Genomic DNA, 13,115 nt, shown 5'->3' with positions numbered 1-13,115 from the left:
GAGGGGGTGAGGGTAAGGGATGGTAGAGAGGAGAAAATGATCCTGGCTTACAGCTTTATTGTGACTGATTTGAAGGCCCCTCTACACGGTCCAGTAATAGTCCGGTTACAGATCATGAAGGAAGTTATTGCCCAGTTTGCACAAAATTTAGGCTGGGTTTCCACTGTGCAATTTGTTGACTACAGATTACATTGCGTTACACCCGTCCCCTCGGCCTGAGACTTAGCTGGTGGCTCTGTTAATTGGGAGAGGCTGGTGTTTTGGGCGTGATGAATGTGACAGGAAGGACATTAGCGAGGAGAAATCTCCCAGAATGCTCCTTCTGTCTCTTTACTCTTATCTCTGCTTTTATACTGCAAATGGATGAATCAGCTCTCCTACGGAAACACACCCGAGTGTGTGTGTGTGTGTGTGTGTGTGTGTGTAGAACTGTGTTTATGCGTGTGTGTGTGTGTGTGTTTTGCATTGGTGTGTAACAACGTTTGAGTCAGCAGGCCTGTCCCAGCTGATCCTTCTGGCCTTCCTCTCCTAAACCCTCCCCCTCCCTCCTCCCCCTCCTCCTCCTCCTCCTCCTCCTCCACCCAGCGTCTTCTCCTGCTCTCCACCACCACCCACAGCTCTGGGGATGAGGGGGGGGCTCCAGGCATTACTCTTCCCTGACACCAGCCAATAGATCAAGATGTAGGACCCCTCTCCCGTGGCCAGACCTCTAATGTTGGACTCCGTGGGTTATCACTGAGGGGCCCGCACCTTGCTCTAAGTGCCATCTTTATCAAGAGCAGCCCAGTCTGGCGCGGACGCGGTCGGAGATGGTGGAGATGTGACCCTAATGGCAACACTTAATCACACGCTCAAACTGGAAGCGGAGGGTCGAACATCTAACGCCGGGCAGAAATATCATTAACCGCTTAAATAGACAAACAGGATGCTGTGTGCTTGACCATAGTTAGAGTTGAAGTTGATATAGGGACACATTACGGTCACGTTGTCCTTTATAGGTGTTTGCGCTGATCTTGTCTGTCAAGATTTAGATGAACTAAGATGTTTTCAAACCTGTGACTCGTACTGAAATCTCTAAAGGGTATAATGGTGGATGGTCCGGTAAAAGGGACAGCAAAGCCAGTGTCATCATCTATAGAGAGATGACACACTCCTTTATACTGACTTGTACAACAGTAGAAATACCAGAGGATGATGGCTGACGCACTCTCATTTAAAAACAAACCTACTTCACCGATGGAAGTCTCTGATACATACATACATACATACATACATACATACATACATACATACATACATACATACATACATACATACATACATGCATACATACATACATACATACACACATACATACATACATACACACATACATACAGACATACATACATACATACATACACACATACATACATACATACATGCATACATACATACATACATACACACATACATACATACATACATACACACATACATACATACATACATACATACATACATGCATACACACATACATACATACATACATACATACATACATACATACATACATACATACATACATACAACGGAAGAACGCAGAGCGAGGACATGTCGGTCACTCCTGTCTAGTCCTGTTTGAAGTGGGTGACACAATTACATTTTTAGTTCGACCCTCAATTGTGATGTTTGTCTTGGCTTTAGCTCAAAGAGCTAACACAGTCTTGGCTTGATGTGCGATGGCGGCTATAGATACAGACCTACAGCCATCTTGATTCTTGAACAAAATATCAACCGTTTATTGACTGTTAAGAGCCCTCAAACTATCCCGCAAAACATCGCCGTCGACATCGCCGGCTCTTCACAAAATATAACGAGGACACCTGGGTGTAGAAGAGCGTCGGGAGGAAAGGCAAATTTACAGTCTTTGTTGGTGCCAAGCGCCTTTCCTCTTTTATAGGAAACCACACAGGAATGTTGTGCTACATCTGGTCCTGAAGTGCTGTGCGGGGCTACCTTGTCCCCTTTCAACCCTCCACTCGAGACGCTTCTCTCTGGAACAGAGCCCTCAGAGCAGCGTTGGACGACAACAGAACAGGACCCGCAAGGCTAGGGCATCAAGAGTTTTGTGTCGAAATAATTAGCCTGCTTAGCAGACAGCTGGGCTGTCATCGCTGGCCCACCGAACAGCGCCAGATGCCCAGATGCTTTATGGGTAATGCCGCGCAGAGACCCACAGCAGATGTTCCTGGGTAGAGTTCCCACTTGGCTCTGATCTAAGATCAGCTTTCACTCCTGAAGCTCCTCAGCTGAACCTTAAGAGTGGGGAAATGTAAATCGGACCTGAGACCAGCTAAAGGCAGATTCAACCCACTCTTATACTGAAGCTAGAGCAGCAGAGGTGGTTTGGAACCAGAGAGATCTCACACTAGACCGGCTGCCGCCAAAAAGATCCAGTACATGGCTTTAGAAAGAGCCTCAGCAGCAGACTTGTTCTCAGTCTAGCTGTGTTCAAAACCAGAAATAGCGGAATATATTCTTACATTAAACCATTTTGTTCTAGTGTCTGAATTCTCCAAGTTTAATCTGATTCACTATAATAGTACACTAGAAAATACCCACAATTCACAGCAATTTCTAGTGAAGAGAGGATGTAACCGACAATTTCTTGTTCACTACACTACATAGGGAATAGTGAGTGAGTGAGTGAGTGAGTGAGTGAGTGAGTGAGTGAGTGAGTGAGTGAGTGAGCAGCTTCAGACACAGCTTATGTTTGGAACATTGTGGAACAGAAGAAACATAAAAACTGTACATCAGCGTTTGCAGGTGAAGTGATACTGTAGTTGATATTGTTCATTATAGTGATATCCCTGATACCCTGTGCCCAAATGCAAGCGGTTGCCTTAACACACGCCATTTCTGCTTCATCTTTATCTGCCGTGGAGCCCAACCCGTCCAAATAAAAACAACCCCGGAAAAATCTGTAGCGCTATCTATGAAAAGCAGGTGCATTTTAATTACTTGTGCACAATGTGGTAGAATGGGTTTTGGCATTGGTGGCCGGTAACTTGATAAGGCAGTGGATTTACACGATGAGGTAAAAAGTTCCTGAGCTAGCAGCCTGGTGGTTGTTGTTGTTCCCCGAGGGCCGAGGAAACGGTATCTGCCCTGGAGTGAGCTCCTTGGTAAGCACTTCTTATCCAGGCCATCACGGCGGGCCGATAGCAGCCCGGCAGGCCCGGGTAATATCCAGTAACTGCAGCTTTATGTGCGATCCAATACTCGGATCAATCCCAGAGACCGACCGCTGGACGGACGGCCATTAACCCCTGAGCACTCTCTCTCTCTCTCTCTCTCTCTCTCTCTCTCTCTCTCTCTCTCTCTCTCTCTGGGTTTCTCTCTCTCTCTCTCTCTCTCTCTCTCTCTCTCTCTCTCTCTCTGGGTTTCTCTCTCTCTCTGGGTTTCTCTCTCTCTCTCTCTCTCTCTGGGTTTCTCTCTCTCTCTCTCTCTCTGTCTCTCTCTCTCTCTCTCTCTCTCTGTCTCTGTCTCTCTTTCTATCCCCTGTGGTAGGAATCACTCTCTCTTCTAATAAAGACGTACCGTATTTAAAGCAGACAGACCAGCAGAAGTCCCATTTTAGGCGACTTAAATGTCCACACATGTTCTTCTGATGACTGTATCAGGCTAGAATGGTCCATCTCAGCTAGATGTTCACAAGTAGCTCTTACAATGTAGTTCACGAATATTGGCTTCTCAAAATGTATAAATTCACAGCTCAGTATGCTGTGTGTGTGTGTGTGTGTGTGTGTGTGCGTGTGTGTGTGTGAAGAGATAGAGAAAGAGAGAGAGAGAGAGAGAGGGTGGATTATGAAAGAAAGTGTTTGAAAGCTCCCAGTACTTTGGGGAGTATTGTCCCATATAATGTACCATGTCTGGTCCCATGTGACTGAGCAGAGGAAGCTGCCATGCTCTGGTTCACATATACTTTCCTTTCTCTACATCACTACTACCCACAGTAAAATCCTGAATTTAACCTAAAGATTACTCTCCATTTCAACCTGATTATATAAAGCTGAATTAAAATAGCAAAATCAAAAAATAATCTATTGCCTATCAATTTTATGAGAAAAATCAACAAAACAACTTTTGTCGATAGCACTGTAGATCACGGGGGTATATTTTAGGTGCAACTTCAGCATTGTAACTCAGTGCTTTGCACCTAGATGTGTTGCCATTTATCAGACTGACACAAACGAGTTGAGGAAATCGTCTGCATCGCTCCTTAATAGCAATTAAGAACTTTCCCCCTCCTCCCCCTCCTCCCCCTCAGTGGCCTGCAGTACATGAGAGCAGAGAGGAGACGTATGTTTCATTTGTCCAAAATGTTTCAGAGGTATCCGATAGGACAGATCAGCTGTGATTGTGTTCTACTCCGACCCGGCGGGGTGATAAATCTAGTTGTCAGTTGCCATGCATTTTAAAACACTGGTAGTCAATATGGAAATTGTGAATCAGTTTTAGCATGGCCAGATGGGAAAACTTAGCAAAATTCAATACAGGTCAGAGTCAGAGTCTATTCTCTTCTTTTTTTTTGCAAAATGACTGAAATGAAGACTGGTGTAATGCACATGAGTATATTCTTACTTATTTTTTTTTTTTCTTTACAAAAACATGAAATTAAACACACAGAAAAGCAGTCATATTTATGATTATGGGGGCATAGAAAACTACTAGATTTCAAAATATCCTTCTATATGTACAGTATGTGAGACTTCTTCTACGGCACTTATTTGGCTTTCCAGACCCTGCTGAGCAAATCAGCTCCATTAGAGTAAAAAAACCTCCTGAACATCCCATTGTGTTTCCCGGACAACAGGTCCCATGCATCCCTCTGAGAGCGTTCCAGAGGAGCTAGACGCTCAAAAGTTCCTCTTACCTTCAACTGTGTTGTTCTTCTTCCTCCAGGAGGGTCCAGAGCGCCTGAGGAAAGGAACGCGGTGGAGATATTGAAGAATCTGTCTTCCTCGGGCTCCGCAGGCCGATGCAGCAGCCCACGGCGTCCGGGGCTTGTGGCGGGGCGAGGGGGGCAGGTGCGGAGACGCTGCCGGACACGCGGCCGGCCGGGCGGCGGGGGGCTGGTCAGCACGCCCGGGAGCGGAGACGGGGAGACCAGCAGTCAGGGAGAGGAGCTCTGCCAAAGTGGGTTCTTGGTTGGAAGGAGGCTTTTCAGCCTCTTCCACCCTGTATGAAAGCAATCCCTAAGACTGAATCAGTAATGAGCCAACGACTCCTGAGAATTTAGCTTTCTTAATCATGTTCATAATTAATTCAAGAACATTGATAATTTCATTACATTCTTTTTGTCTTATCAATAAATGATGTGCCTGCACTTTTGGTCTTGTGTATACGGGAAAGAGGGAGAGAGAGAGGGAGAGAGAGGGGGAGAGAGAGACAGGGAGATGGGGATACTCAGAGTGATACCGCACTAAAAGCACAGGAGATGAAAATGATACAAACGGGGAAGTGGTAATTATAATCTTTGACCAGGCCATTGGCAGCACAATATGAAGTCAAGTGGCCACAAATAATTAATAAGGCCTCCTGGTGTGTGTGTGTGTGTGTGTGTGTGTGTGCATGTGCGCTCGTGCATGTGCGTGTGTGTGTGTATGTGTTAGTGTGTGTGGGGGAGGGGGGTGGGTGTGGGTGTTAAAGTCTTGTAAGTGCTATGGTGTTGTTTGGCCAACATATTTCACCAGCACAGCGGACAGTAGCTGTTTTAAAATTAAGATTACAACCAACAACTTTGTTTCATCGAGCCTGGGGCACGACGGCCGTCGGCGCGCCGCCGTAGCTGTCCTCTCGCCAGCGTGGGGGGGGGGGGGGGGGCAGCTCATCTCGCCCTTCATAGAGAACTAGCGTCAGATCAAGTTTCAGTCACATTTCTGTAGTGAAGCACTTTCAAACCCCCTCCCTCCCCCCCCGTGTCCTCTAGACAATGTGGTCAAAAAACGGAGGAAAGATTACCAAAAAGGGACTGTGCAGAATCAGCCATTAACAGATGAAGTAATGAAGTACTATGCATTTTTAATAGTTCATCTCAGAATATTCAATAACCCTTCACCTCCGTCTTCACTCATGGATTCACTCTATCAATAACCTCGATGGAAGTGACCGGACAAAAAAAGAACACTGCTGGAAATAGAATGAAGGGAAAAAAAAATAGCAATGGTAAAATGGGATGTAATGGATATCTTTGTCGGATGAAAATACCTTATATAATAAAAGTCTTAGATGGAAGACAACGGCAAGGAATCACTGTCTGTGTCCTCACACAGAAACTGCTGGTGGTGTCTAAGTTGACAGATGGACAGTAAGCTGGCCTATTAGACACTGAATGATTGACCTCACTGTCAAGGGTTCTAATCTGAAATCTTAATCTTGAGTGACCGGAGAGGGAGGTTGTCTGTTCAAGTCCCATCAAGGTTTTTGGAGATCTGTCAAGACATTGGACCTGTTTGAAAATACTTACAGAGCTATATTTAAAACTACACTACAGTGTGCCCCTGCCTGTACAACTCATTACACATTCCTAATGAAATCTGCATTATTACACTTTTCTTAAATGCATTAAATAAAATGAATGTACTCATACAATAGGCTACTTTAAACATCTCCCCTTCTTTAATAGTGTACACTAATAAACTGAACCTTAGCAATCAGGTGACTGACTGTAGCAGTGGCTTAAAAAACTTTCATGTCCTCAAAGAGGCAATTTGTTGTACAGCATACATTAAAAACATAACAAAAACAACAGTAATCTCAAAACCATCTACAGCAGCGATCAGAAATATAATCACAGTTCAGGCAAAGTGCATGTTAACATAAATTACAATATCATGTGCATGTCAAATAGTATCCTGTAGTTAAAACCTCCTAATTAGTGTATCAGTATTATGGGATGTATCCCCCAAGCATCTCCAGACTCCTCATAGCTACAGCACCACATGTTGTTTAATTGAGTTGTTGCCATGGGAATACATCATGAGTCTTGAGTTGCTCGGTTCGTCCTGATTTTGGGGTATCTATATGGGGAACTATTTTACCAATTAGTCCTGATTTTGGGGTATCTATATGCGGAACTATTTTTACCAATTAGTCCTGATTTTGGGGTATCTATATGCGGAACTATTTTTACCAATTAGTCCTGATTTTGGGGTATCTATATGGGGAACTACTTTTTACCTGTTGGTTCTGATTTTGAGGTATCTATACGCGGAACTACTTTTTACCTGTTGGTTCTGATTTTGAGGTATCTATACGCGGAACTACTTTTTACCTGTTGGTTCTGATTTTGGGGTATGCCTGCCGAGAGCCGCTGATCCAAACATCCTCACAGGGGACACTGTTCATTCTTTATTTGTCGATAGCACTGTAGATCATGGGGGTATATTTTAGGTGCAACTTCAGCATTGTAACTCAGTGCTTTGCACCTAGATGTGTTGCCATTTATCAGACTGACACAAACGAGTTGAGGAAATCGTCGGCATCGCTCCTTAATAGCAATTAAGAACTTTCCCCCTCCTCCCCCTCCTCCCCCTCAGTGGCCTGCAGTACATGAGAGCAGAGAGGAGACATGTTTCATTTGTCCAAAATGTTTCAGAGGTATCCGATAGGACAGATCAGCTGTGATTGTGTTCTACTCCGACCCGGCGGGGTGATAAATCTAGTTGTCAGTTGCCATGCATTTTAAAACACTGGTAGTCAATATGGAAATTGTGAATCAGTTTTAGCATGGCCAGATGGGAAAACTTAGCAAAATTCAATACAGGTCAGAGTCTGAGTCTATCCATTTTTGCAAAATGACTGAAAGGAAGACTGGTGTAATGCACATGAGTATATTCAAAAATTAAAAAAAAAATCTTTACAAAAACCTGTAATTAAACACACAGAAAAGCAGTCATATTTATGATTATGGGGGCATAGAAAACTACTAGATTTCATAATATCCTTCTATATGTACAGTATGTGAGACTATTTCTACGGCACTTATTTGTCTTTCAAGACCTGCTGAGCAAATCAGCTCCATTAGAGTAAAAAACCCTCCTGAACATCCCATTGTGTTTCCCGGACAACAGGTCCCGTGCATCCCTCTGAGAGCGTTCCAGAGGAGCTAGACGCTCAAAAGTTCCTCTTACCTTCAACTGTGTTGTTCTTCTTCCTCCAGGAGGGTCCAGACCGCCTGAGAAAAGGAACGCGGTGGAGATATTGAAGAATGTGTTTTCAGTCCTTGGGTCCTGAGCAATACATCTGGCAAATATGAACTTCATACACCACCCGGTTCACTACATACTGTAATCGTGCCCCTGAGAAACACGCGGTTTGTGGCATTATACTGTAGTACCTTTATAGTACAGTATTTACATTACAGGATATAGATTGAGCTTGATTCAGTGTGGCCTGTTCCCTGAAGGGTTAACATGGAACACGCCCGTCTAAAGTGACTAATTGTGTTGTTATTAACGTCTGGGCTTGATGTACTCTCTATGCTAAATCCATTTAGAACACCAACCTAGTTTAATCGAGTGCACCTCAATTTAACACTTGTGAGGTGATTCAATTTCTTTCATTGGCCAGTTTAAAATAAATCAGGAGCACTAGTAGGTTTGGGAAATATTCCATGTCTGATGAAGAGAGGATGAATGACGATTCCTGTGTGATATGACTGTTTTCTTTGTCTGTTTGTTTGTTTGTTTGTTTGTTGTTTATCTGTTTGGAATCCTCATTAGCTCTCGCTCATGCCAAGGCTACCGTGTCCGGGGCCAACACAAAACACAGGACACAATTCAGAACCATTACAGATAAAAAACCAAGTACCGTACGGCAGGAGCTCTACCCGAACAGGGGTGCACTGGTGAGCCGTCGAGGGGAACATGGCTTCCCCTGCCCCCAAACCAGGGTGCACTGGTGAGCCGTCGAGGGGAACATGGCTTCCCCTGCCCCCAAACCAGGGTGCACTGGTGAGCCGTCGAGGGGAACATGGCTTCCCCTGCCCCCAAACCGGGGTGCACTGGTGAGCCGTCGAGGGGAACATGGCTTCCCCTGCCCCCGAACCGCCACGGAGGCCCCAGCAGGCGTTCTACAACATCAAGATGTCGCTGGGTTTCATTCCGGCAGGTCTCCAGCTCACGAGGTGCGGCGATATGGACTACCCTAGTATATATGGGACATCAGAAATCCTAGTACATTTATGCCCTATTTATTCCTCGTCCGCCACGGGCCCATTCCTGAGATATGGCCGGTCCGACGCACAAAGCCTTTAATAAAATAAAGAGGAGCTGAGCGAGAAAAATAGAGATTTACGGCCGGACATTCTGACGGCGACTTGATATAAGGTGTTCATAACAAGTTTTGCATTTCATTCCTGGTCCCCCCACACACATTTTAATCATGTTTTATGTGATCTATGTACGCCGCACTCATTCCCCCTCTCTCTCTCTCTCTCTCTCTCTTTCTCTCCCTCTCTTCCGAGTCTCTTCCAGACAGATTGCCACAATACTTGTAATGGTGGCCCTGCCCAGCTGTGCTGGAGGAGTGTTGAAGGAGGCGGTGGGCGATCGTATTACCATAATACCCCCCCGCCCCCCCCCCCCGCATCGTCCCAGGGGAAACTGTGGAGAGAGAGAGGAGGGGAGAGAGAGGGGTCGATGGGGAGTGTGCATGTTTGTGTGTGTGTGTGTGTGTGCGTGTGTGTGCGTGTGTGTGGTGGGAGGGTAGGGGGTAACTCCACTTCGAGGGGACTCAGCTGTTCTTGGGGGCTGCAGGCTGTGTTGACTGGTGTGTGTGTGTGTGTGTGTGTGTGTGTGTGTGTGTGTGTGTGTGTGCGTGCGTGTGTGTGTGTGTGTGTAGGGTTGAGACGGGGCTGTACCAGCCTGTAGGCAATGCAATAAAACCGCCCCACACTGCTGGTGCCACGGCAACCGGCAAGGAGGAAAATAAATATAAAACAGTGTCCCGTCACGGAAGAGACAACCCCTCCAGTCAGAGCCTGACTTACATTCTAATAATTAGGCCCTTTCCTAATAAAAGTGTGATTTGTGGGTATGCATCTGTTTTATTGGTGTTTACCACAGCACCGTCGCAGGAGCAATGGGAAGTCACGCATGTCTCCTCCATTTGTTTCATAAAGGCCCATTTAGAGATTTTCGAGTTTTCGTCGTTCAACTTTTTGAAAATTGACACAGAGGTGAACTTGTGCTACTGATTCAGATGGGTCTATTTTGAAATGACAGTTCTATGTCATTCCTGTTCATCATAGGGGTGCATTTTAGTATCCAGAAGCAGCGTTTGTGTGGTGTCATGGCAAGTACAAAGTGTACTGTGTGTAAAGTGTAAAGTGCATAAAAGGAACGTAGAACCTAGAGATCTGTTACTCTCTTTAGACCTTCTCATGAACCCACAAGTAGTCTGTTTGGTTTTCTTTCCAACTCTCTTATTCTCTTTCCATCCCTAATCGCTTTCTGTCTCCCTCTCGCTCTCTGCTCCCCTCTCCTCTCTCTCTTCCTCTCTCCTTCTCTCTCTCCCTCTCTCTCTCTCTTCCCCTCACCTTGTGTGTCCCTCTCTCTCTCCTCTCCTTCTGTCTTCCTCTCTCTCTCCTCCCCTCTCCTCTGTCTCTCACTATCTCTCCTCCCCTCCTTTGTCTCTCCCTCTCTCTCCCCCCTCTCTCTATCCTCTCCTTCTCTGTCTCCCTCTCTCTCTCCTCTCGTCTCCTTCTCTCCTCTCATCTCTCCTCTCCTCTCCATGAGGCTTTGGCTCATCTTCTTTTTGGAGTTCCTTCTCCCCATGACTGCTCACTGTGCTCTCTCTCTCTCTCTCTCTCTCTCTCTCTCCCTCTCTCTCTCAGGGCTGAGTGATCACTATGCTCTCTCTCTCTCTCTCTCTCTCTCTCTCAGGGCTGAGTGATCACTCTGCTCTCTCTCTCTCTCTCTCTCTCTCAGGGCTGAGTGCTCACTATGCTCTCTCTCTCTCTCTCTCTCTCTCTCTCTCTCTCTCTCTATCTCTCTCTCTCTCTCAGGGCTCAGATAATCAATAGATGAGATCTGCAGGTGGCCAAGGCATGGATACCCAAACTATACTGGTGGTGTGTAATCCTCTTATCCTCTCTCTCTCTCTCTCTCTCTCTTTCTGTGTTACACAGACACACATGCACACGCACACATGCACAATGCATGCAAAAACACTAGGGATGCACAATATATCAGCAACCATATCGGTATCGGTCCGATGTGCAAAACAGGACCGATGTGAACAACCGCTAATTATTTCTGTCTAGCTGCTGTTGTGTGTGTTGTTTTTGAGAGGAAACAATGTGATAAATCTACGATTTATAAGCTTTTCCAAATGCTTTGGAAATAGAGAGAGTGTTTACGTGTGTTTTTCAGTATGAATACAATTTGATTACTATAGAAACTTGTTTTTATACCGATCATATCGGCCATGACAGCAATGTTAACGTGTTATTGGTATCGACCAAAATATTAACATCGGTGCATCCCTAACACAAACACAAATTCATACACTGTAACACTATTATTGTGTGTGTGTGTGTGTGAGAGAGAGAGAGAGAGAGAGAGAGAGAGAGAGGGGGGAGTGGCAGGGCTAGGCAGGGGGCGAGGTCTAATTAATGTAAGCATTTGTCAGTGATTAAGCCTTAAATAGAAAAGGTCAGCCGAGCAGCGGAGCGCGCCGTGTTCCTGAACCCTGCTCTAAGGGCAGTCTAAACCTTTCCTGGCTAAATGGTAAAGACGCCATTTGTGAGCGTGAGGAGGAGGAGGAGGAGGAGGAGGAGAGAGCGGGCCGGGGGCGGGGCTACCTCTAGACACACGGGTCATTGGTTCCTTCACCGTCCATTACCCTCGCTGGTCAGAGTTTGTGATGGGTGTCATTTAGGGGATGAAGAATAAGGCCCATGACGAGATCAATAGACCAGGCCGTCTGCTCCGGCTCTGATTAATCGACTGTCACCAATTAATGACTGAACAATTACAAACCAGCCATGGCGTTCCCCGAAGGAAACAGAAGCTTGTTGAGGTTGAGGCCCACACTAGTAATAATAATAATAAAAATAATAAAAATAATAATAATAATAATAATAATAATATTAATCATCATCATACTGTATGTATCATTGTTATTACACCTCACATTTCAAAGTCAATTGCCTTTGATGTGTGCTGTTCAATAGCAAAAGCTTGTTGATTGTGTCTTTGTTTGTGTTCTCAGGCAGGTTGCAGATCCTGTTCCCTAAACTCGGGTTCCATCATAGAACGCTGAGGAATACGGACAAACAACGGAACAAATTGATATGATGTAACCATGACATTAGCTTCTCAAGATGCTCCCTAAGTACAACAAGTTCAACAGCTTGTTCCCTGTCTGTCTGTCTGTCCGTCTGTCTGTCTGTGGGTCTGTCCGTCTGTATTTCTCTGTTTCTTTCTTTGTTTTTTTCCCCTCTCTCTCTTCCTCTCACACTTAAGGTGTTGGAAATGATGATATGACTTGTGTGCTGTTTTAAAAACATCACAATATCCTGTATGTAGCCTACTGTATGAGCCATGGTCTTCATAGCAACCCCACTGAGACGCATTTCCTAGCATGTTGAATTAAATCTTAATGCTAACATCACATAATCAAAATCATGTTGGGTACTGTGCCCTGGTAGCTGGAATCAATATACAAGCTTGTTTTGCATCCATTCAATTCTAATCACATTAGTTCCTGAAGAGCTGTCTTGTCCGGCCTGCCTCCAGAGAGAGAGAGGGAAGAGAGAGACCTCCTGGTCTAGATATGAGTAATGATTCATGGAGAGCAAACCATTGTGGTAAAGACTTTATTTGATAACATTTGGGTGGTAGCAATTTATCATGAGTTGTTCTACTACAGTGAATGCTTTAATGAGATCAATATTCTTTTCTGGCATTAGTGCTTTTTAATGTTGCTATTCAGTTGTTATTTTTGTTTTTTTGTTGACATAATAATTCCTCATTTGAAAATAGTATTATATATTTATATATATATATGTATAAACAGTTTATGGGCAAAGGGGATACACGTTTTTGACGATAAACCCCACACAG

This window comes from Borostomias antarcticus (genome assembly GCF_949987555.1).
Source record: "Borostomias antarcticus genome assembly, chromosome: 12".
NCBI lineage: Eukaryota > Metazoa > Chordata > Actinopteri > Stomiiformes > Stomiidae > Borostomias > Borostomias antarcticus.
This window is presented reverse-complemented; position numbering follows the sequence as displayed.